The following is a 23,520-nucleotide window of genomic DNA, read 5'->3' as shown; positions in this document are numbered from 1 at the left end:
AAGACATTTTACGACTAGTCACCTATATGCCTCATGTTTCTAGGTGTGCTTATATATGTAGGTCATGATCTTATGAGGTCTTTATATGAGTTATAATGATTTTTATTGGCAGCATGTTATGTTTCATGAAGTTTTGAGGTCAAACGTCCTAGAATGTCCATGACGTTCCAAAGTTAGCCCTTGAGACGTGCATGTGTGTCATGAGTGTTATTAGTATGTTTGGACATTTTGCGAGTATTTGTTTTGGGTGAAACTTATGTGGAAGGGTAGACATGTTAATGTATTCATTTATGTCGGAAACGTCCGGGTATGATTCCTCAAGGACCCTGTAACAGGCCCTAAAGGAGGATGCAAAGACATTCAATACGCTTCCTTGGTAGTATAAATCGATGAAACGAAGAGACGATTTGTTAGTCCACCAATGCCCCGTCAATAGGGGGTAATCACTCAATACGTAGACTAGTTAAGGCTCAGGTCAATTGGCAAGCCCCAGACCCAAACGAAAACCCAAAGTACGATCCGTCGATGGACTTACTGGGCGTCGATGGGTCCGTCGATGCATGTTGTCTAAAACTGCCATTCACGCTATAACTTTATGGGGTGAATGGGAAATTCAACCCACATTCTAACCTTACCCTAGGTTGTTTATTTGGTTATTTTTGGGTTTATTAAGTTGATAAGTAAAACGTGACAACCCCATTCCCAATCCATGAATTCAAATTAGTCTTCCTTGTCCAATAATATCCTCTCTAGAAACATCCATTGGAAATGAAGCTTAAGAACAACTTGGAGCTTTGACTCCCATGGGTTATTCATCAATTTTCAGTTGTTTTATTATTTAATGAGTTATTGTAATCCTTCATCTCTAGTTAATATTAAATCTAGAGCATTTTTCTCAAAGTTATCAAACAAAAAATATGATCAAACTTCTCCTTCTTCAATCTAGACATGGATTCTTTCTCAAAATGTTTTCAAAGCCTTCCTCATGATTATTTGATGTTAATATGATGATTGTAACCTGAATTTTAATCAAATTGTATGATGAACCCGTACTCTCTTCAAACTCTCATTTTAGCCATGTATGGGCTTTGTGATTTTGATCTTATGTAAATCGAATTGTGTTTCAATGTTGTTAATTTGCTTATATCTACCTTCTAGTCTGTGTATTTATGGTGAATTTTATTTGAGTGATTCATGTGGATGAATGTTTGATTGTTTGAATAAAGTTACTCTATAATGTAGTATCTTGTGATCTTGATGCTAGAATGAATCATCTTAGCTACTGCCTACATTGTAATGCAATGATAAATTAGGTGTAATTTATCTAGTTTGATTTGATACAATCGAATTGGTAAGGATTGATCTATGTTCTTCTAGTTTATAGATTGATATCGTAATGTACATGATGTGATCTCAATTCTTGGGTAGATGAAGCATTCTTTAGCTTAGGATATTACCTCTTTAGCTACTCCCTTACATGTATATTATTAATGAACTATGGTTTATGATAAATTCCAGGGATATCGGTGAGTTATCTATGTTACTCTTCTTCCTATCGATTGATGAATGTAATTTATTCACTTTGATCTTGACGTTATAGCACATGAATGTAGGATTTTTTTTATGTAGAAGATACTTGTAGCTACTTCCTTAGAAATGAAATGTTGATGAAATAGGGGTATTGATCAATGAGGATCATAGGAGGATGAATATTTAAGAATGACTTTTCTTCTCTACTTTTCTATATAATTGTTAATTGATGAATACTTGTATGGCATTATGTGGTATGGTCCACTTATGGTGACGGAGTTTAGTTTATTGTTATTATATAAATGATGTGATCATGGCATTAAATGCAATTGTCTATGAATATGTGATGGTGATGATCACCAATGTGAACTCTAAGCCTAGTCTCTTATTCCAGGTGTGATCTAGGTTGTATGACTGTTCTATAAGCATGTGGATAACTATGTTAGGGATAGGTTTAGTTGCTACCATTGATGATTTGTTATGGTTGATAATTCATTACCTATGTACCCCTATGTGAAAGTGTGAATACCTAAGGTTAGGAGTCTTAAGTGTAATATGAAGTTAGCTTTGTCTCCTATGCTAAATTTTGTTGTGTGGTCTATGCTTTCTTGTGCATTGTTGTTCTAAAAGGGTGGCTACCTCAATATGTTGTTGATAGTCATTATGTGATAATTTTGACCAACGTACACGCACTAACACATTATGCATGCTTACAAGTAGTATAGGTTCATGGTGTCTAATGAAAGGTATTCTTATATGCACTAATCTCTACTATTTTGCATGTAAGGTATGTGTCTATGAAACATGTTATGCATTCCCTTAACTAGGATGACTTGATAGGTATAATAGTATGGCAAAGGTTATGGGACCTTGGCTATTCATTACACATATGTGCCTTGATAGGATAGTTCCTAGGTTTTGTTTACTATGTACATGAATGTGAATGCATGATTATGTTAATGTATGAACATATGTGGTATTAATGTATTATGTGTAAAGGATTCTCACATATATGTATACACACACACACATGAATGATGATCAAGTTAATAGATGGTCACATGAAAGGTGTTTTCATGAGTATCCTAAACTAGATAGGTGCTTGCATATGCTATGTCCATGTGAAAGGACTTCTCTTCTCGATGACCTACGAGCGAAGCATATGAGGGGTTAAATCTCCTAATCTTTCACTATATAAAATAAAGATAAAAATGACTTTTAAATAAATGGAACTTATCTTAGAACTGTGAGAACTTAGCCATGTTGGGAGTATGACTCACAAACAACTCTCTGATCAGAACCACGGACTTCCAATAAGGGTCCATGGTCTGATCGACGTCCCATAGATGGGCAGTCGTGGTTTGATAATCGACTTCACTGTTTAGTTTTTGTTTAAGATAGGGTGATTAGTTTATTTGTTATTCAATTAATTAGTGGTTACGGACGATTAAAATTAGTCAACTAAGGACTATATAAGCCATCTTAATTCATAAACTAACTTAACACCTCAAAATTTCTCAAACCCAATTCTGTCCAACTTCTCTCTACTTTTTCTCTTTATTCCAATGACCACTATATATGATCAAGCTTCAAGGATAAATAGGGCTCGAAGACTAATCTCCATCATTCTTCAAGGAATCCTATGGTATGGAAGCAATTCACTCTTGGGATCTCTTTCCCCAAGAGGCTATTAAAAATTGTTTACCAAAGACGTCTAAAACATGAGTTTTCATCCATTTTATTGAATTGTCTTTAAATTTATTTGATGTTGAATTCCTGTGGTTATATTGATAAATTATGATAGTTTATTGGTTATTGTTAATGTTCTTATTTGTCACGACCAGTGTGTAGACCCCTGATGAGACCGACGTCGTTGACCTCTCAGAGGTCGTTGACAAGGCTACATACGTCCTTGTTACTTTATCTAGGGTAATTTTAGCGAAAAATTTGATATTTTTCTTTACATAACATTCATATAAGGCAATCTACTTAAACACATAAGCATTCACAATCAACCATCTGATGTTAAGATCATCAAATGAAAGAAATAGTTTAATACTGCATTAAGTGTATACTTGCCAAAATGGCACCAATACAATGTCTGAAATTAATTGGAAAATGAAACACTAGTGGAACATGCTCCACTAGCTAAAGCCTATATCTAACCTAGATAATAAAAGTAGACAACCTCTAAAAAATGAGGGCCTATAAAGTCCGGATGAAAGATCTAACATCCACGTGTTCCTGCACCTAAAAGTAGATATTTGTATTGAATTAGTACACACTGGTACTAGGCATGGGTATATGCAAACACACACCAAGGACATGCATGAGCAAGAATGTCTCTTTCCTAACAACGTGAATTATGGAAGGTGAAGTCTGTGGACTAGCAAAATTTGGATTAGTTAAGTCAATTGACCTGCCAAATTTTGAATTGGAAAGTCATGCAATGAGTGTAACAGGCATCATCAAGCTTATGATTTTGCAAACAGCACATACCATATTTCACATATCATATCACGTACTTCATATCATTCTTTCATATGACATGACACCTTGGAATCATGGAATTGGCATTAGGACTTCCCAAAATGTGGGATCAACATATGGGACCTCAACTAGGGAGCCTACTTTAGAAAAAATAGAGCCTGCTTCATTCATTCATACGTACTTCAATTTTCATTCTTTCATACACTAGCGCAATCACCAGTCATACCTAGAATGTAGTTTAAGACTATCATTGGGTTTGCTGTGCAATGACCAAGAATAACTTAGTGTCATTACTTAAGGCTAGCTCACCTTTTGATTATCCTATACTAACACCTTTGGTACCGTTCATTTCATTATATGCATTATTTGAGGCTGGCCTCATTCATTCTTTGGGAACTTTAACTTTAACCGTCATAGATCATGTGAGGATCATGAAATCCAGTGTCTCCCCCACACCGAAAAGATGTGGAATCCCCGGCCAAAGTTACCCAAAACTTGCAAGCATACATGGGAATTGAACCCCGCTAGATCCCTATATTGGTTGTATAAGTTCGTAGACTAGGAGATATAAGGAGACCCATACCAGGCATGCCGGACAGTCCCCTCTCATGAGAGTTACGTGAACTCATCCCGAAGGATGGCATCACTGCTCATAGGTAACCTATTGGTGCTCCATATAAAGTTCCATTACATTCAACTCATAGATCATGGAAGCTTGCTTCTAGCATGAGGACATCATAGCTCATTAGATGATTTCTCATATCATCATTAGTATTAACAATGAATTAACTCCAATACTTTCGTTAGAGTGTTCAAAAAGACGGGGCTCTTCATTAACTTTATACTCTCATAGGTGAGTATGTTTTGGTAACATTTACTTAGGTTCATTTGAGATTTGTCTCATTTTTCACATTAGCCTCTTATCATGTTGTTACCACATTCATTAACTTTAGCACATTTGCTCTTCATAATTACTCACCCCTTTATATGAATGTTCATTTAAACTTATGTCAATGCACTTGGACACTTAATGTTTTCCACACTCTTAATTAACCCTTCTAGGTTTACATCATTTCTTCACATGTATTTTAGTTTCACTTACTTTTAAACGTATGCTAGACTTATGAGTCCACGCATACAAGCCATGAGGATTCATTCATAGTTACCAAATATTATCTAGTACAAGACTTATGCATCTTATAGATATGCCAAGATATTTATTTTTACCTATAGAGGCAGCATTCATTAATTATTTACTTACGTATGACTTACATGTCAATACGGAATTGGGTAAGGGAACCGGACTTCGAATTCCTTGGACAACACTTAGTTAATTTTTTGTCACCTAATTTTGGATTTACATTTCGGCTTGGGAAACCCGATTTCGAATCCCCTCACCAACAATTTTTTCCTTTATTTTTCCCTCCCCTCACTTCACCTAAGGCATTTTAAGCATTAGGGGATCCGGGATCGAACCCTCGTAGAATCCTTCTCTTTCTCCTAAGGTTTTTCATGTTGCCCGAGAGGAGGTGGGTTCGAATCCCATACCTCTCATTATTATTATTTTTTTTTTTAATTTCTCTCATTGTCTCCTCCTTCAGCCAAGAGATGGTGGGTTCGAATCCCACTCTTCCCATTATTTTTATTAACTTAAAAATTTCCCTTTTACTCTCTTGTTTGGCCGAGAGGTTGTAGGTTCGAATCCCACACCTCTCATTTTTTCTAGCTTTCATGTAGTGAGGTCTTGTGTTCAATCCCCACTTACCTCATACGTTTTAAATTTATTTTTATACTTTTCAAACTTCAAGTATCATGTCCGAGAACTCCATCACCAAGTGCTAGAAATTTTATTAAATTTTCTAGCCTTTATTTAACAACATTCATACGTTCGTTTTGTGGTATTTTCACAATTTGTTTAACGCGTTTTGGGTGTACATTCATTGTTGTTTTAGCTTAAATTTTTCCACTTATGATCAGCCACCTTATACTTAATTTAAACATCACAATTTACACACCTTATGCACAATAATTCCTATCATTAAACAAGCCATTTTAAGACTTCAAAGCAGCGAAAAACAACAAACATTTTACACATTGCACCACATCATTTTAGGTAGACCTCATTGAACATGATTGCTATTTCCAAACACAAAATCACAAAGAACATCATATTTAAAACTTTGCTACCAGCAAACGTACGAACAACAAGATTTCTAACATAAATTACATTGAAATGGGAAGGAGACTAGGGACATGGAATTCGACAATTAAGGGGAAAACCATAGTTTCATACGTTGAATTTTCTAGATAGAAATTTCTCTTCGAGAACATATTCCAAGAGAGAAAACCCATACCTTGTTGTAGGTTTCCACACCTTCAAAGTGCTTCACAAATCCTCCACTAAACCTTCAACACGATCCAGTCGAGAAGATGATGTAAAATTTTCGTTTCTTATGTTAGCTTGGTTGTTTGTATATTTTTTTGTAAGTCCTTTGATTGTATAGAACTTCTGATTGTTTTCTGTTTTTGCAGCAAATAAAGCAAAGTGGATGACAGAGAGAGAGGTTTAGGCGTGTGAGAGAGTTTGTGTGAGATAGTGCCCCTTAAAACTAGGATAGTGTGCAAGACTTAGTCAATTTAAGTTAATAAATAATAAGTAAGAACTAAAAATCAGATTTACCCTTTTTATAGTATGATATTAATTAAAAAATATTAATTAATTACATTAATTTACCCACATAAATAAAAACAATTTAATTCATTGCTTCCACCTAGGTTCGAACCCGGGTGGAGCAAGACTTTACTCTTAAAGTCCATTTTCGGCCCTCTCTCACCAAAATACACCTCCACCTTAATAATTAAATAATTAAATATATATCTAGGCTAATTATAATATTACCCTTAGACAGGGAAAAGAGCATTTTACCCCTAGACCCTCCAAACTTATGATTTTCCCCTTTTAAGTCCGGTAAAGACTCATCCGGGTAAATCTTCATATTAGGGAACCCTACATGGATGGAACAACCTTTCCTATCTCAACTAACTCCCCAAGTTAGTTGGATTTGATGTTTCAAGGGTTCAGAGGCCTGGTTCTACGTGCATCAATCCGTGAGAACACAGTCTAATCGTAGACATTCTACGCACATTAAGCATTACGTATCTTATACATTTTTAGGGTTGTTACAATATCCCCCCTTTAGGACAATTCGTCCCCGAATGACACTACTATCTATCTAGCAAAATGCCAGTGATAACATAAAATCAAAATCATGCATTTGTAACTCAACCAAATCTGCACACATAGTCTTACCATATACAACTATTGCGCAATCCTTCTATACTCTATCAGTTCTTACATTTTCTCCTAAAGGTGTACCGATGACTATAGGATCATGGAAAACTTCAGAAATTATCTCAAGAGTGAGAGCAAGCAAAGGAGTTACAAAGGAAGATGAAGACTCTGGGTCAAGTAAGGCATACACAGAAGTTGAGAATACTTGCAGCATGATTGTGACCACATCAGCGGACTTCTCCTGCTCCTCTCCGCCATTCAGGGCGTAGAACCTATACCTCTTAGGAGGCTCGATTGCTGTTGCACCCTGTAGATGAGGCCTAGGTTGAGCATTACCTCCAGCCTGACCCCTGTGGGCAGTCCTTGACCATGTGCCCTATCTTTTTGCAACCGAAGCAGGCATTGGTGCCCTGTCGGCACTCTCCACTGTGATCATGGCCAAACTTGGCACACTCCTTTTTGGGACGCTGCACCTCACCTCCATGGCCCTTCTCAGGCTCGAGTCTACCTTCTCTAGGGGTTGCACACCTCGAAAAGTAAGATTTCCCAGAACTCTGTTTCCCCTTTTTGAAATTGGGTTGTTCACAAACACCGAAGTTGTTCCTATTTTCTCCATTGGTAGGACCTGCTTGATCAGAAGGCTTAGGCCTCCTAAAATCACGAACGACCCTACTCTTCCGGCTAATCTCTACCTGTTGGACATCCACCATCAGCCTAGAAAGGTCCATGTTATAGTGGAGCATCGCAGACCGACAGTCCTCCTCCAAATCTCTGGTGATCCCTGTGAGGAACCTTCTCATCTCATCCCTGCTGTTAGACACTAAGGAAGTGGCATACCTGGAAAGCTTAACAAACTTCAAGGAAAACTCCCTGACAGTCATAGATCCTTTCTTCAGGTTGATAAATTCCTAAACCTTAGCTTCCCTAATCTCCCTGGGGAAGAATCTCTCAAGAAAAGTTGTCTTAAATAAATCCGATGTAATCGAAAATCCGCCCAACGCCCGGATATCTTGCCACATCTTGCACCAAGTCTGTTTAACATCCTTGAGCTAATAGGAAGCCAGCGTAGCTTTTTCAGTATCTTTGGCCCCCATAGCCACAAAAATCTTGTGGACCTCGTCCACAAACTCTTGGGGATCCTCATAAATTTGGAGCCTGTAAAGATAGGAGTATTCATCCTCGTGAAGTCTCTTATCCTATCAGCCATGCTACGTACTGGTGGGTCCTCCCTCTGAACATTCTGTTTGTTGGTCTAGGCCATCATAACCTTGGACTGCATTGTGATGGCCTGAGCAATTTGTGCCAGAGCGGTCCGCACCTCAGCTTCAGTCAACCCAGCTGGGTTAACTGGGATGGCCACTCCTTCAGCAGGAGCTTGGGGTGGAACCTGATTGTCCTTAGAAGTTGTTCCTCCTCTTCTCTAACTAATGTTTCTCTTAGTATTCATTCTCTGAAAACAGAAAGAGTTGATGTTAGACATGCTCATAACACCAAGAAATTGGACATTAGCAAAGGAACGATATGATCAGAAGAAGGGAGATTTTCTACGCATCATGCAGTCTCTACTTCATGATAGTGGTGCACTTCACTACCATGACTTAGAAACTACTCAATGTGGTTGATGTGAACTTATTATCCTCGGAATTTAACCTAGTGCTCTGATACAAACTTTGTCACGATCGGAGGCTAGACCCCAGACGAGACCGGCGTTCTTGACCTCTCAGAGGTCGCAGACAAGCCTACATACGTCATCATCACTTCATCTAGGGTAATTTTAGCGGAAAATTTGAACTTTTTTTTACTTAACATTCATATAAGGAAATCTACGTAAACACATAAGCGTTCAGAATCAACCATCTAATGTTAAGATCATCAAATGAAAGAAACAGTTTAATATTGCATTAAGTGTTTACTTGCCAAAATGGCACCAATACAAAGTCTGAAATGAATTGGGAAATGAAACACTAGTGGAACATGCTCAACTAGCTAAAGCCTACATCAAACCTGGATAATAAAAGTAGACAACCTCAAAAGAATGACGGCCTATCAAGTCAGGATGAAAGCTCCACGTCTTAATAGCTGCAACGTCGTACTATAAGATCTAACGTCCACCTGTGCCTGCACCTAAAAGTAGATATTTGTATCGAATTAGTACACACTTATACTAAGTATGGGTATATGCAAGAATACACCAAGGACATGCATGAGTAAGAATGGCTCTTTCCTAACAACATGAATTATGGAAAGTCAAGCATGTGGACTAGCCAAATTTGGATTAGGAAAGTCAATGGACATGCCATATTTTGAATTGGAAGGTCATGCCATGAGTGTAACAGGAATCATAAAGCCTATCATTTTGCAAACATCACATATCATATTTCACATATCATATCACGTACTTCATATCATTCATTCATATGCCATGACACCTTGGAATCATGGACTTTGCATTAGGATTTCCCAAAATGAGGGATCAACATATGTGACCTAGACTAGGGAGCGTACATTAGCAATCACAGAGCCTGCTTCATTCAGTCATACGTACTTTAATTTTCATTCTTCCATACACTAGCGCAATCACCAGTCATTCCTAGGATGTAGTTTACGAATCTCATCGGGTTTGCTGTGCAATGACCAAGAATAACCTAGTGTCTCTCACAATCTGAAAAGAGTGGAATCACCGGCCAAAGTGACCCAAAACATGCTAGTGTACATAGAAATTGAACCCTCTTGATCCCTATATTGGCAGTATAGGTTCGAAGACTAGGAGATATAAGAAGACCCATACCCGGCATGCAAGATAGTCTCATCTCATGAGAGTTATTTAAACCTCTGCACTTCCCAAAGGAAAGCAACATCGCTCACAGCTAGACTATCAGTTCTTAGTATAAAGTTCCATTACATTCAACTCATACATCATGGAAGCTTGCTTCTAGCATGAGGATATCATAGCTCCTTAGATGATTATCATTTTAGAATTAGTATAAGTGTGAATTCACTCCAATACTTTCATTAGAGTGTTCATAGAGACGGGTCTCTTCATTAACTTTATACTCTTATAGGTGAGTATGTTTTGGTAGCGTTTACTTAGGCTCATTTGAGATTGCTCTCATTTTTCACATTAGCCTCTTATCATGTTGTAACCACACTCATTAACTTTAGCACATTTTCTCTTCATAATAACTCACCCCTTTACATGAATGTTCATTTCATCATATGTCAATGCACATGACCACTTGGTGTGTTCCACACTCTTACTTAAACCTTCTAGGTTTATATCATATCATCACATACATTTTGGGTTCACTTACTTTTAAACATATGCTAGACTTATGAGTCAACTCATATAAGCAATGAGGATTTATTCATAGTTTGTGTAAGTGATTTATGTGTACCCAAGATTATGTGGTACAAGACTTATGCATCTTGCCGATATGCCAAGGTATTGATTTTGATCATTAGAGGCAGCATTCATGAAGTATTAACTTAGTTATGAATAGGTGACGGAAAACTTAGGTACCAGGACAGGTTGTGTGTGCAGACGTGGATGATTTGCAAACCAAGATTGTTATAGAGGCCAATGGTTCCAGCTATTCGATACATTCAGGTTACACCAATATGTATCATGACCTCAAGCAAATCTATTGGTGGGATGGCATGAAGAAGGACATTGCTGAGTATGTGGCCACGTGTCCTAATTGTAAGCACGTTAAGGCAGAGCACCTTAAGCCTTGTGGTCTTACTCAAATGTTTGAGCTTCTGACTTGGAAGTGGGCGACCATTAACATGGATTTCATGGTTGTTCTTCCGAGGACTAAGAGACAACATGACTCCATATGGATTATTGTGGACAGGATGACTAAGTCTGCCCACGTTATCCATGTGAAGTCTATTTACAGGGCCAAGCATTATGAGAGACTATACATTGATGAGATTGTGATGTGGCATGGGATGCATTTTTCAATCATTTTGGATAGAGGAGCTCAGTTCACTTTGCATTTCTAGAGATCCTTCTAGAAGAGCATAGGCACGCAGGTAAATCTCAGTACTGCTTTCCATTCTCAGACAGATGGGCAGGCAGAGTGCAGTATTCAGACGTTGGAGGACATGTTGAAAATGTGTGTGATTGACTTCAGGAGTAGTTGGGATGACCATCTGCAATTGATAGAGTTCTCGTATAATAACAACTATCACTCCAGCATTTGGATGGCACCGTTTGAGGCACTATATGGTAGGAGGTGTAGGTCTCCCATTGGGTGGTTTGAGGTTTGAGAGTCATCCATTTTGGGTTCAGAGATCATTCTTGAGGCCTTAGAGAAGGTTAAGGTTATTAGGGATAGCTTGGCTACTTCTTACAGTCGATAGAAGTCTTACTCATATAATAGGAAGCGACCCTTAGAGTTTGATGTTAGTGACTAGGTCTACTTGAAGATATCACCTATGATGGGGGTGATGAGGTTTGGCAGGAAGGGGAAGTTGATTCCAAGGTACATTGAGCCATACAAGAATCTATAGCGTGTGAGTGATGTGGCCTATGATTTGGTGTTGCGTGCGGAGCTAGCTTCTGTTCATCCAGTCTTTCATGTCTCTATTTAAAAAAGTGTCGTGGTGATCCATCATCGATTCTGCCTGTTTAAAGTTTAGGGGTTGATGAATAGTTGTCCTATGAGGAGTTTCCCGTTGAGATTTTGGACCGGCAGGTGAAGTGGTTGAGAAACAAGAAGGTTGCCATAGTGAAGGTAATGTGGAGAAACCATCTTGTTAAGGGTGTTACGTGGGAGGACGAGGCTGATGTGAGATCCCGCTATCCTCATCTTTTCAGCTCTAGAGGTTAGACATCCTACTATTAAGTCTATGTTTCCTTATCTCCTTATTCTTTATTGTTACCGCTTTAATGTGTAAAGCACTTATGTTATTATATGACTTGCATTGTGCTAGATAATTAGAAGTGCTATCTGGGGATGAATATTCCTATGGGGGGGATAATGTAACAACCCGAAAATAACTATGCGAAGTAATGTTAAAATGTACCTAGACTGCCTAGATTAAACTGAGTTCACACGTCTTGATGCGCGTGGAAGCAAACCTCAGAACCTATGCAACAGCCAAGACAACCAACATGGTGGGTTAGTTTAGCTAGGCAAGGTTGGGTCCAGCCATGTAGGGCACCCGAATATTAAAAGTCACCCGGATAAGTCTTAACCGGACTTTAAAAGGGGTAATGTTACGTTTGGAGGGTGTAGGGTAAAATGGTCTTTTCCAAGGTAAGTGTTGTATCGTAATACCCTATGTATTTAATTAAGTAATTAACTAATGTAATTAGTGGACGGTTTTGGTTGTGTCGACCCGGATTTACCCGTTTCGCGAGTTAAGCTTCACCTGGGTTCGATCCTTCGTTGAAGCCGTATTAATTGAATTAATTGATATTTAATTGTCTGATTTGAGTAATGACAGGTTATTCATGTCACTTAAGAATTAGAAAATCAGATTTTTATTCAAATGACAAGGAGTTCTAGTTCGACTAAGTGTTCACCTAAAACCCCTACTCCTAAACTTACTCATACGCTTGTCCACTCTCTTTCTCGAGTTATTTTATCAATAAAAAACATAAATGAATAGTTCATCACTCGTGAATAACTTGAACGCTAAAGCTCAAAGAAAAACTCGTCTAAAAAGGAAAAGCAAAAGCAAATTTCTCGATGGGTTGTTCTTGAGATTTCGATGGTGAGGTATTGATTTCGTGGGAGTTGGCAGTGCATTGGATCAATTTGGAAACAGTGTTGAGCGATACAAAAGGTATGGGTTTCTTCATCTTAATACCTTTCCCAAGAGAGCCCTAGGATTCAGTCGTATTCTAATCTGAAAACTAGTAATGTTTCCCCTTTGTATGTCCCTATTACTAGCTCCCATCGATTGTTATAGGTTGGGTATGTTTCCTTGTAGAATTTAGGGATGTAACGTGTTTTTGTGATGATTATGTTCATGTATGTATGCTAAGATTTATGTGATTGTTTAGTATGTTGTAATTACCCAAAAATCAAATATGCTAAGTAAAGTACTGAGGACACTAGAACCAGCCACCCTAGGACCCTAGGGGTACCCACATAGATCACACCCCACCGTATGCACTCAACCCGTGGGGGTGAGGCTTCCCGGAATGGTGTGGGGGACAAGGTCCCACGGCTCCATGCGTCTGGAACTGGGTCCCAGGGCCTATGCACTCCCCTATCCAACAAACTTTATGAGTTCGTTGAGCTAGGTGGACCTAGGTTGGGCGAGGTTAGGACCCCGAATACGAGTTTACACACGAGTGTGTCCAAACCGGACATGAAAGGTCTAGGGGTAAAATGGTCTTTTCCAAGTCAAGGGTATAATATTTACCCTAAGGAATTAAATAATTATTAATTAATTTAATTAAAGAATTGGTTCTGGTCGAATCGACCCAAAACAACCCGTTTCCGTGAATCGGCTCCACCCGGGTTCGAGCCTTTGTGGGAGCATTAAATTAATGGTGTAATTGTGATTTAAGATCTGATTTTTTGTAAGGGTATATTGGTCCTTTCACGTGTGATTAAATGAAATCATATTTTACCGTTCAACTAAACCTTATTTGACAATGTCTTAAACTAAACTCCTAATCCTATGAAAACTCTCCTTACTCACGTCTATCTCTCAACACACGATCATTCTCTCTTCTCCCATTCACGTTCTCTCTGCCAAAATAACTTCAAGAATAGAAATATTATTAATGTTTTTCACACTTGAAAAACATACACAGAAAATATTCAAAACAAGTTAATCAAAAACGTTAGGCAAAAATGGAAGGTGTTCCGTCAAATTTGGTTTTGAGCTTTCAGTTTGGACGTGTGTTTGGCGGATTTCTTTGGGCAGCAAGTTGAGGTTTCAACGTCAAAAAGGTATGGGTTCTGTTCTCTCTTGGTCCCTTTCCCAAGAGACCCCTTAAGGTTCAGTATAGTCAAATCCAAAAACTAGGGTTGATCTTCATTGAATGTCCCTGTCACTAGCTCCCAATTATTCGTAGGTTGGATATGTTCGCTGGTAGATATAAGGTGTGTTTTGTGTTTTCTTCATGAATCTGTTCATGAATGTGTGTCTGAAATCGTATGAATGACAACCTATGTGATCCAAAACTATGTGTACGTTTGTGTAATGTGAGCCTTGACTATGTGCTCTCGGGTTTAAGTCTCTAAAATGTAATGTTATGGTTATATTCTTACGTGCACAAACTTATGTAAATCGTGATGTTTATATGAAGTGTAATGTGGCTGAATTGAGTGAGAAATTCTTGTCTAAATGAATCCATGAAAATGCACCTAAAACGTTTTAAAAGAACTATGATATATCCCTAAGAACTAACGTGTAATATAATGAAAAGGATGCGGAAAAAACTACAGAATATCCAGCTATAAGTTGATGAATTTCGGTCACATTGAAGTAGTTTAAAATATTTTGAAAAATGAATTAAAACAAGTGAGGTAATGCAGGGTTGAATCCGTGACCTCACCATGTTAAAAACCAAGAAAATAAGTGAATAAAAAATCATGTAGTGACGGGGATTCAAATCGTGATTTTGGCTGGAAAGTTGAATTATGAAAATACGATATAAGAGGAGTAGGATTCGAACCCACAATCTCTCAGGCAAATTAAGGAATAAAAACAAAAGAAATTTTGAGGCGTGTGGGAATCGAATCCACGACTTCTTTGAAGAAAAAAGGAAATTCAAAAGAAAAATAAGGTAAGGTTGTGGGGATTTGGTCCCACACCCTCAGGACCAACTCGGAAAAGTCAAGAAAAAAGGAAAATAAAAGAAATGAGGCTATTGGGATTCGATCCCACATCCTCCGGTACCAAGACAAGCAAATGAGAAAGAAAGAAAAAAATGAAAGAGTTTGGGCTCGATCTCGTGTCCCCAAGCCGTGTGAACCAAAAATAAAATAAATGAAAAATAAGTGTTGTCCAAGGGATTCGAAATCGGGTTCCCTTGCCAAAATTCTTTATTGATACATATATCATAAGTGAATTAAATGTTCAAGAGTCATGCTTCATACGTACATCGAAATCGAGATCTTGGCATAGATACAAGATGCATAAATCTTGTATCACATAATCTAAGGAAGATATGAATCACTTAAATGAACTATGAGTGAAGCCTCATGGCTTGTATGTATTGACCCATAAGTCTAGCATACGTTTAGAAGTAACTGGACATAAGATTTATGAAATGAACAATGATATGATGAAACCCTAGAAGGGTAAGAGTGTGAAACACACTAAATGGCCAAGTTCATAGGCATATAATGAAATAACATTAATGTAATAAGGGGTGAGTAACTATGAAGAGAAAATGTGCTAAAGTTAATGAATGTGGTGACAATATGATAAGAGGCTAATGTAAAAGATGAGAGTTATCTTATATAAGCCTAGGTGAATGTTACCAAAACATACTCACCTATGATAGTGTAAAGTTAATGAAGAGACCGGTCTCTATGAACATTCTTATGAAAGTATTGAGAATAACACACTTAATACTAATGATGAGATGAGAAATCATCTATTGAGCTATGAAGTCCTCATACTCGAAGCAAACTTCCATGATGTATGAGTTGAATGTAATGAAACTTCATACTGAGCACTGATAGACTAGCTATGAGCGGTGATGCCTTCTTTCGGGAAGAGCAGTGGTTCACGTATCTCTCATTAGATGAGACTGTCCGGCATGCCGTGTATTGGTCTCCTTGTATCTCCTAGTGTTCGAACCTATACTGCCAATATAGGGATCTTGCACGGTTCAATTCCCATGTATGCTAGCATGTTTTGGGTCACTTTGGCCGGTGATTCAACCTATTTTCGGTGTGGGGGAGACACTAGATTTCATGATGCTTACATGATCTATGACGGTTAAAAGTAAGTTCCCAATGAATGAATGAGGCCAGCCTCAAATGAGTCACATAATGAAAATGAATGATATCAACGGTGTTAGGATATGATTATCAAGAGGTTAGTTAGACTCAAGTAATGACACTAGGTCATTCTTGGTTATTAAACAGCGAACCCGATGAACGTCTTAAACCAAATCCTATGTATAGCTGGTGTTTACACTAGCCTATGAAAGAAATGAAATGAAGTACGTATGAATGAATGAAGCAGACTCTGCGTTTGCTAAAGAAGGCTCCCTCCCATATGTTGAGCCCTCATTTTTGGAAGTATTAAAGTCAAATCCATGATTCCAAGGTCTCATGTTATATGAATGAATTATATGAAGGATATTATGTGCTATATGTAAAATGGTATGTGTTACGTGTAAAATGTTATATGTTGTGTGCAATATGATAAATATGATGATGCATGTTAATCTCATGGAATAACTTTCCTAATCAAAATTTGGAAAGTTCACTAACTTTCCTAATCCCATTTTGGCAAGTCCACTAACTTGACTTTCCATAATCATGTTGTTAGGAAAGAGTTCTTCTTACTCATGCATGTCCTTGGTTTGTGCTTGCATATACCCATACTTAGTACAAGTGTGTGCTAATCCCATACAATTCTACAATTTTAGGTGGAGGTACAGGTGGACGCTAGAGCTTACAGGTGACGTTGCAGCTATCTGTACATGGAGCTTTCATCTTTACTTGGTGCGCCCTCATGCTTTAAAGGATGTCTATATTTATTATCTATCTTAGATGTATGCTATAGCTAGTGGAGCATGTTCCACTAGTGTTTCTTTTCACTTTTGTTTGTACTAGTTTCATTTTGGCGAAAATACGTTTACTTAAATTATGAATGTATTCTTTCATTTGATTATCTCTTTATGAGATGGTTGATTTGTGAAAGCCTATGATGTTAAGTAGTATGTATACGTGTATTTTAAGAAAGAAAAAGTTTCAAATTTTACGATAAAATTAACCTAGATGCAGTAAGGATGATGTATGGAGGCTTGTGTGCGACCTCTGAGAGGTCAACGACGCCGATCTCGTCTTGGGTCTAGATTCCAGTCGTCACAAAGTTTGTATTAGAGCACTAGGTTAAATTCCGAAGATAATAAGTTCACATCAATCGTATTGCGTAGTTTCAAAGACATGGAAGTGAAATGAACCATTATCCTGAATTAGAGACTGCATGATGCGTAGGAAAATTCCCTTCTTCTGATCTCATCGTGCCTATTCCTAATGTGTAATTTCTTGTTGTTATGAGCGTGTCTAACATCAATATTTGTTGTTGTCAGAGAATACTAGGAGAACTATTGGTCAGAGGAGAGGATGAGCAGCTGTTGGGGACAATTAGGCTCCACCCAGGCTCTAGCTGATGGAGTAGCTATACCGGTTAACCCTGCAGGGTTGACTGATGTTGAGGTGTAGGCAACTCTGGCCCAGATGGGACAACCATCACTATGCAGGCCTAGGCCATGACTGACAAGGTCAACCGCATAATATTCAGAGGGATAACCCACCTGTTCGCAGTACGACTGAAAGACTTTACGAGAATGAATCCTCCTATTTTCATAGGGTCTATGACTTCGAAAGATCCTCAGAAGTTTGGGGATGAGGTGCATAAGATTTTTGTGGATATGGGGGCCACAGATACTTAGAAAGCAGAGTTGGCTTTCTATCAACTCAAGGATTTTGCAGAGACTTGGTGCAAGATGTAGGAAGATAGCCGAGTTTTAGGCGGAGTTCTGGTCACTTGGGATCTATTTAAGACAACTTTTATGGGGAGATTCTTTCCCAAGGGATGATGGTGGCTAAGGTTTAGGAGTTTATCAACCTTAAGCATGGATCAATGATAGTCAGGGAGTATTCCCTGAAGTTTGTTAAATTATCAAGGTATGCTACTTCCCTTGTATCAAACACCAGGGATGAGATGAGTAGGTTCCTCACAGGAATCATCGTAGACCTGTAGGAGGAGTGTCGTCCTGCGATGCTCCACATGACATGGACATCTACACGTCGATGGTGCATATCCAGTAGGTAGAGGATAGCCGGTAGAAGAGGGGCGTCCGTGATGCTACGTGGCCTAAGTCTCATGATCAGGTAGGTCCTACGAATGGGGGAAACAGGAAAAACTTTGATGTCCGTGAGTAGCCCAGATTCAAAAAGAGGCAACAGAGTTCAGGGAACTCTTACTTTAAGAGGAGTACAACACCTAAAAATGGCAGACCCGAACCCAAGAAGGGAAACTAAGGTTAGTTGCAGCGTCCCAGAAAGGACTGTGCTAAGTGTGTCCGTGCTCATAGTGGAGACTCCTGACAGGACACTAATGCATGCTTCGGTTGTGGTATGAGCGGGCACATGGTTAAGGACTGCCCACAGAAAAGAGGTAAGGCTGGAGGTAATGCTCATCCTACGCCTAATTCACAGGATGCAGCAACAGCCGAGCCTTCTAAAAGGAACAAGTTGTACGCCCTTAAGGGCAGGGAGGAGAAGGAGAAGTCCGCTGATGTGGTTACTGGTATGCTGCAAGTATTCTAAACTTCTGTTTATGCTTTACTTGATCCAGGGTCTACGCTTTCCTTTGTAACTCCTTTGCTTCCGCTCACTTTTGATATATCTCCTGAAGTTCTGCATGATCCTACAGTGGTTAGTACACCTTTAGGAGAAAATGTAAGAACTGATAGTGTATACAAGGATTGCCCAATAGTTGTATGTGGTAAGACTATGTGTGCAAACTTGGTTGAGTTACCCATGCATGATTTTGATGTCATTCTTTGTACGGACTGGCTTCTTAGTTCTTATGCTTGCTTTAATTGTCGTAGTAGGGTTGTGAGATTTTGTTTCCCTAATGAAGAAGAGGTTGTATGGGCGGGGTACAACTAGAGTTGTGCTAATCCCTTGATTTCGATCCTTAAGGCCAATAAAATGATGTCCAAGGAGTTATTGTTTTATTTTGTGTGTTTTAATGATTTAGATCATGACATTCCTTCCATAGACTCGGTGCCTGTAGTGAATGAGTTCCAAGATGTATTTCTTGATGATTTGCTTGGAGTTCCTCCCCGTCAAGAGATTGACTTTCGTATCCACTTAGAACTAGATACTAAACCAACTTTAATTCCTCCTTATTGAATGGCTCCATCTGAACAGAAAGGGTTGAAGCTGCAGTTAAAAGATCTCACTTATAAGGGTTTCATTCAGCCGAGCATATCCTATTGGGGCGCTGCGGAGTTGTTTGTGAAAAAGAAAGATGGAACCCTTAGAATGTGTATCGATTATCTGGAGGTCAACAAAGTCACTATCAAGAATAAGTATCCACTTCCCAGAATAGATGATTTGTTCGACCAACTCCAAGGTTCTAGTTTCTTCTCGAAGATTGATCTTCGTTCAGGGTAGCATCAGCTCAGGGTTAGTGATGGAGATATCCCGAAGACATCTTTTCGTACCCGTTATGGTCACTATGAGTTCCTAGTTATGTAATTTGGTTTTGCGATTGCTCCTGCTGCATTTATGGATATCATGAATAGGGTCTTCCGTGAATACCTTGACTCTTTCATCATAGTATTCATTGATGACATTCACATCCACTCTAAGACCAAGGAATAGCATGAACAACATTTGAGACTAACCTTGCAGGTCTTCGACAACATAAACTATATGCCAAATTCAGCAAGCGTGAATTCTGGCTTTGATAAGTGACCTCCCTGTGTCATGTTTTATCCAACAAAGGTGTGGAGGTAGACCCCAGGAAGACTGAGGCTGTTAAGAACTGGCCAAAACCCCTTACTCCCATTGATATTCATAGCTTTCTAGGATTGGATGGTTACTATCACAGGTTCGTGAGGGTTTTTCTTCAATTTTTGTCTCACTGACAGCTTTGACTAAGAACAAGGCCATGTTTGAATGGACGGAGATATGTGAAAAGAGTTTCTAGGAGCTCAAGGAGAGACTCACTTCATCCCCGATGCTAACTTTTCCTAAGTGTGGCGAGAATGACACTGTTTATTGTGAAGCATCTAAGGTTGGTTTGGTTGTGTTGTTATTCAGGTTGGTAAGGTAATAGCTTATGCATCCAGACAACTCAAGGTTCGTGAAAAGAATTATCCCATTCATGAGCTGGAGTTGGAAGCTGTGGTGTTTGCACTTAAATTGTGGAGGCACTATTTGTATGGAGTGCATGTGTATGTGTTCACAGACCACAAAAGTCTCCAGTACGTGTTCACATAGAGGGATGTAAATCTACGTCAGCGGAGGTGGTTGGAGCTGTTGAAGGACTATCACATATATGTCCACTACCATCCAGGTAAGGATAATGTTGTAGCTGATGCTTTGAGTAGGATGAGCATGGGAAGTACGACCCACGTTGAGGATGAGAAAAAGGAGTTTTTGAAAGATATAGAGAGACTGGCCAGACGGGGTGCCAAAAAATTTTGTATTGGCATAGGAAATATTATGGATTTGGGTTTTTTTTAAGAAATTAAAATATGTGAGGTCATCAAGGATTGAACCAGAGACCTCACCATATGTATGCTGCTGAAAATTCAATAATAAAAATGAGGTAAGGGGATCGAACCCACAACCTCTCGGACAGGTGAGAAAATTAGGAGGATAATAAAAGAAAAGTAAAAATGAGGTTGTAGGGGATTGATCCAACACTGTCTTGACCTCAAACAACAAAAGGAAGGAAATAAAATAAAGAAAAAAAAGTGTAGGCTTTGAGGCTCGACCTCGGTTCCCCAAGCCGAAATTTTAAATCAAAAATTAAAATAAGACAAAGTGTTGCTCAAGGGATTTGAAATCGGGTTCCCTTTCCCAATATCATATTGATACATAAGTCTTACATTAATAAATAATTAATGAATGCCGCCTATACGAATCAAACTAGAGAACTTGGCATACGTACAAGATGCACAAGTCTTGTACCACATAATCCTGTGTAAGTATAAGTTACTTAGAAGAATTATGAACAAAACCTCATGGCTTGTACGTATGGGTTCATAACCAGTGCACATTAAAAATAAGTGAATCTAAGATGTATGTGATGAAATGATGTGACCCTAGTGCATTGGCATATGATAAAATGACCATTCACGTAATGGGGTGAGTAATTATGAAGAGCTAATATGCTCTGAGTCTCGATTCCTTCTATCGGGAAGGCATAGGTTAGTGTAAATACCATGAGATAAGACTTTTCGTTTAGGCGGGTATTGGTCTTCTTATATCTCTTAGTCTTTGAGCCTATGCTGCCAACATAGGGTTCTAGTAGGGTTCATTTCCCTATATATGCTAGCATGTTTTGGTTTGACTTCGGATAGTAATTCCACCTCTTTTCGGTGTTGTGTAGACTCTGGATTTCATGAAGCTCACATGATATATGTTGGTTAAAGTTAAAGGTCCAAAAGAAAGAATGAGGTCATCCTCGTGTAATGCACACAGTGAAATGAATGATACCTAAGGTGTTTGGATAGTAGAATAAAGAGGTGAACTAGTCTCAACTAATGACACTAGGTCATTCTTGGTCATTGTAAAGTGAACCCGATAAGAGTCCTGAACAAAATCCTAGGTATATAAATGGATGAAAATGAATTACATATGAATGAATGATGCAGACTGTGTGTTTTCTAAAAAAGGCTCCCTAGTTGAGGTCCATTATGTTGAGCCCCCATTTTGGATGTCCTAATGTTAAGTCTGTGATATTAAGTTCTCACGGCATATGAACGAAAGATATGTGAAATATGTATGTTCTAAATGAAATGTCTTATGTGCTGTGTGAAATATCAAAAGAATGATGATGCATGTTACTCTCATACCATGACTTTCCTGATTAAATTTGGCTTATCTGACTTACATGGCATTCTGTTACTCATATCGTTAGGAGAGAGCTCTTCTTAATCATGTATGTCCTTGATGTGTATTTGTATACACCCATACTTTGTAGAAGTGTCTACTAATACCATACAACCCTTTACTTTTAGATGAAGGTGCAGGTGGATGCTAGAGCTTACGACACTACGTTGAAGGTATCTGGACGTGGAGCATTCATCTGAACATGGTAGGACCTCATGGTTTCGAGGATGCTTATCTCTTATATTCTAGCTTAACGTGGGTATGAGCTAGTGGTGGATGTTCCACTAGCATTTTTTTTACTTATTTTCAAACGTCGTATTGGTGCCATTTTGGAATCTTCATATTAATGTAGTTATGAACTATTTCCTTCATTTGAATATCTTATTATTAGACTGTTGTTGTGAACTGATTTGATATAATGCAAGTCTATGTATACTTAAAATAAATGAAAGTTTCAAATTTTCCGCTTAAATAAACCTATATGATGTAATGATGATGTATGTAGGTTTTTCTGCGACCTCTGAGAGGTCAACGACGCCGGTTTTTTCTAGGGTCTAGACCCCGGTCATGAAACCTTTTGAGTTCATTTTGCATTTTTTTTAGACAAGAAATAATATGACCTCTAGGAATAGAATTTTTCCCCTTCCACTCAACAATGGGTTCATTTGGGAAGTTAAACCTCAGCACTCTTGGCCTACAACCAATGGATGCAATACATGCATGCAACCAATCCATACCCAATATAATATAAAAATCAAGCATATCTAGTTCTTATAGATGAACATAAAAAATTCTATTGGGCAACATTATAGGAAAACTTCTATACACCTTTTTCGCAACAACCGACTCACCCACCGGAGTAGACACTATAAAAGGTTCATGTAAATACTGCGTAAAATTTCAAAAAATTTGGATACAAGAGGTGTAACAAATAATTAAGTAGCACCGGGATAAAGTAAGGCTTATACATCAAGAGAAAAAACTCTCAACATACCGGTAACCACATAGGGAGTGGTCTCTTGCTCACCCCTAGAGCGGAGAGAATAGAAGCAGTTCTTCTTTGGAGCATCACTAGAACCACTTGTTTGAGCTTGGCCACTACCCTTGTCTTTACTCTTAAAGTTTGGACAATATTACATCTTCTGACCACTCTTGCCACAACTAAAGCAATTATCCTCCCCCTTAAGGCAATCACCATAGTGCTTTTTACCACACTTTCCACAAGTTGGCTTATCATTTGGTGAATCAGTACCTTTTCCATTCTTGAATTTAGCGCTAGACACCCTATCACCACTAGCTATTGGTAATTTGGAAGGGACATGATTAGAAATCCGCTTCTTAAATTTTGGCCTGTTTTGAAGCTCAACCCTATTATGTGAAGAACCTCCATCAAATGTAATTGCCCTCTTATCCTCT

Source organism: Solanum pennellii, chromosome 9, assembly GCF_001406875.1.
Source record: "Solanum pennellii chromosome 9, SPENNV200".
Lineage (NCBI taxonomy): Eukaryota > Viridiplantae > Streptophyta > Magnoliopsida > Solanales > Solanaceae > Solanum > Solanum pennellii.
This window is presented reverse-complemented; position numbering follows the sequence as displayed.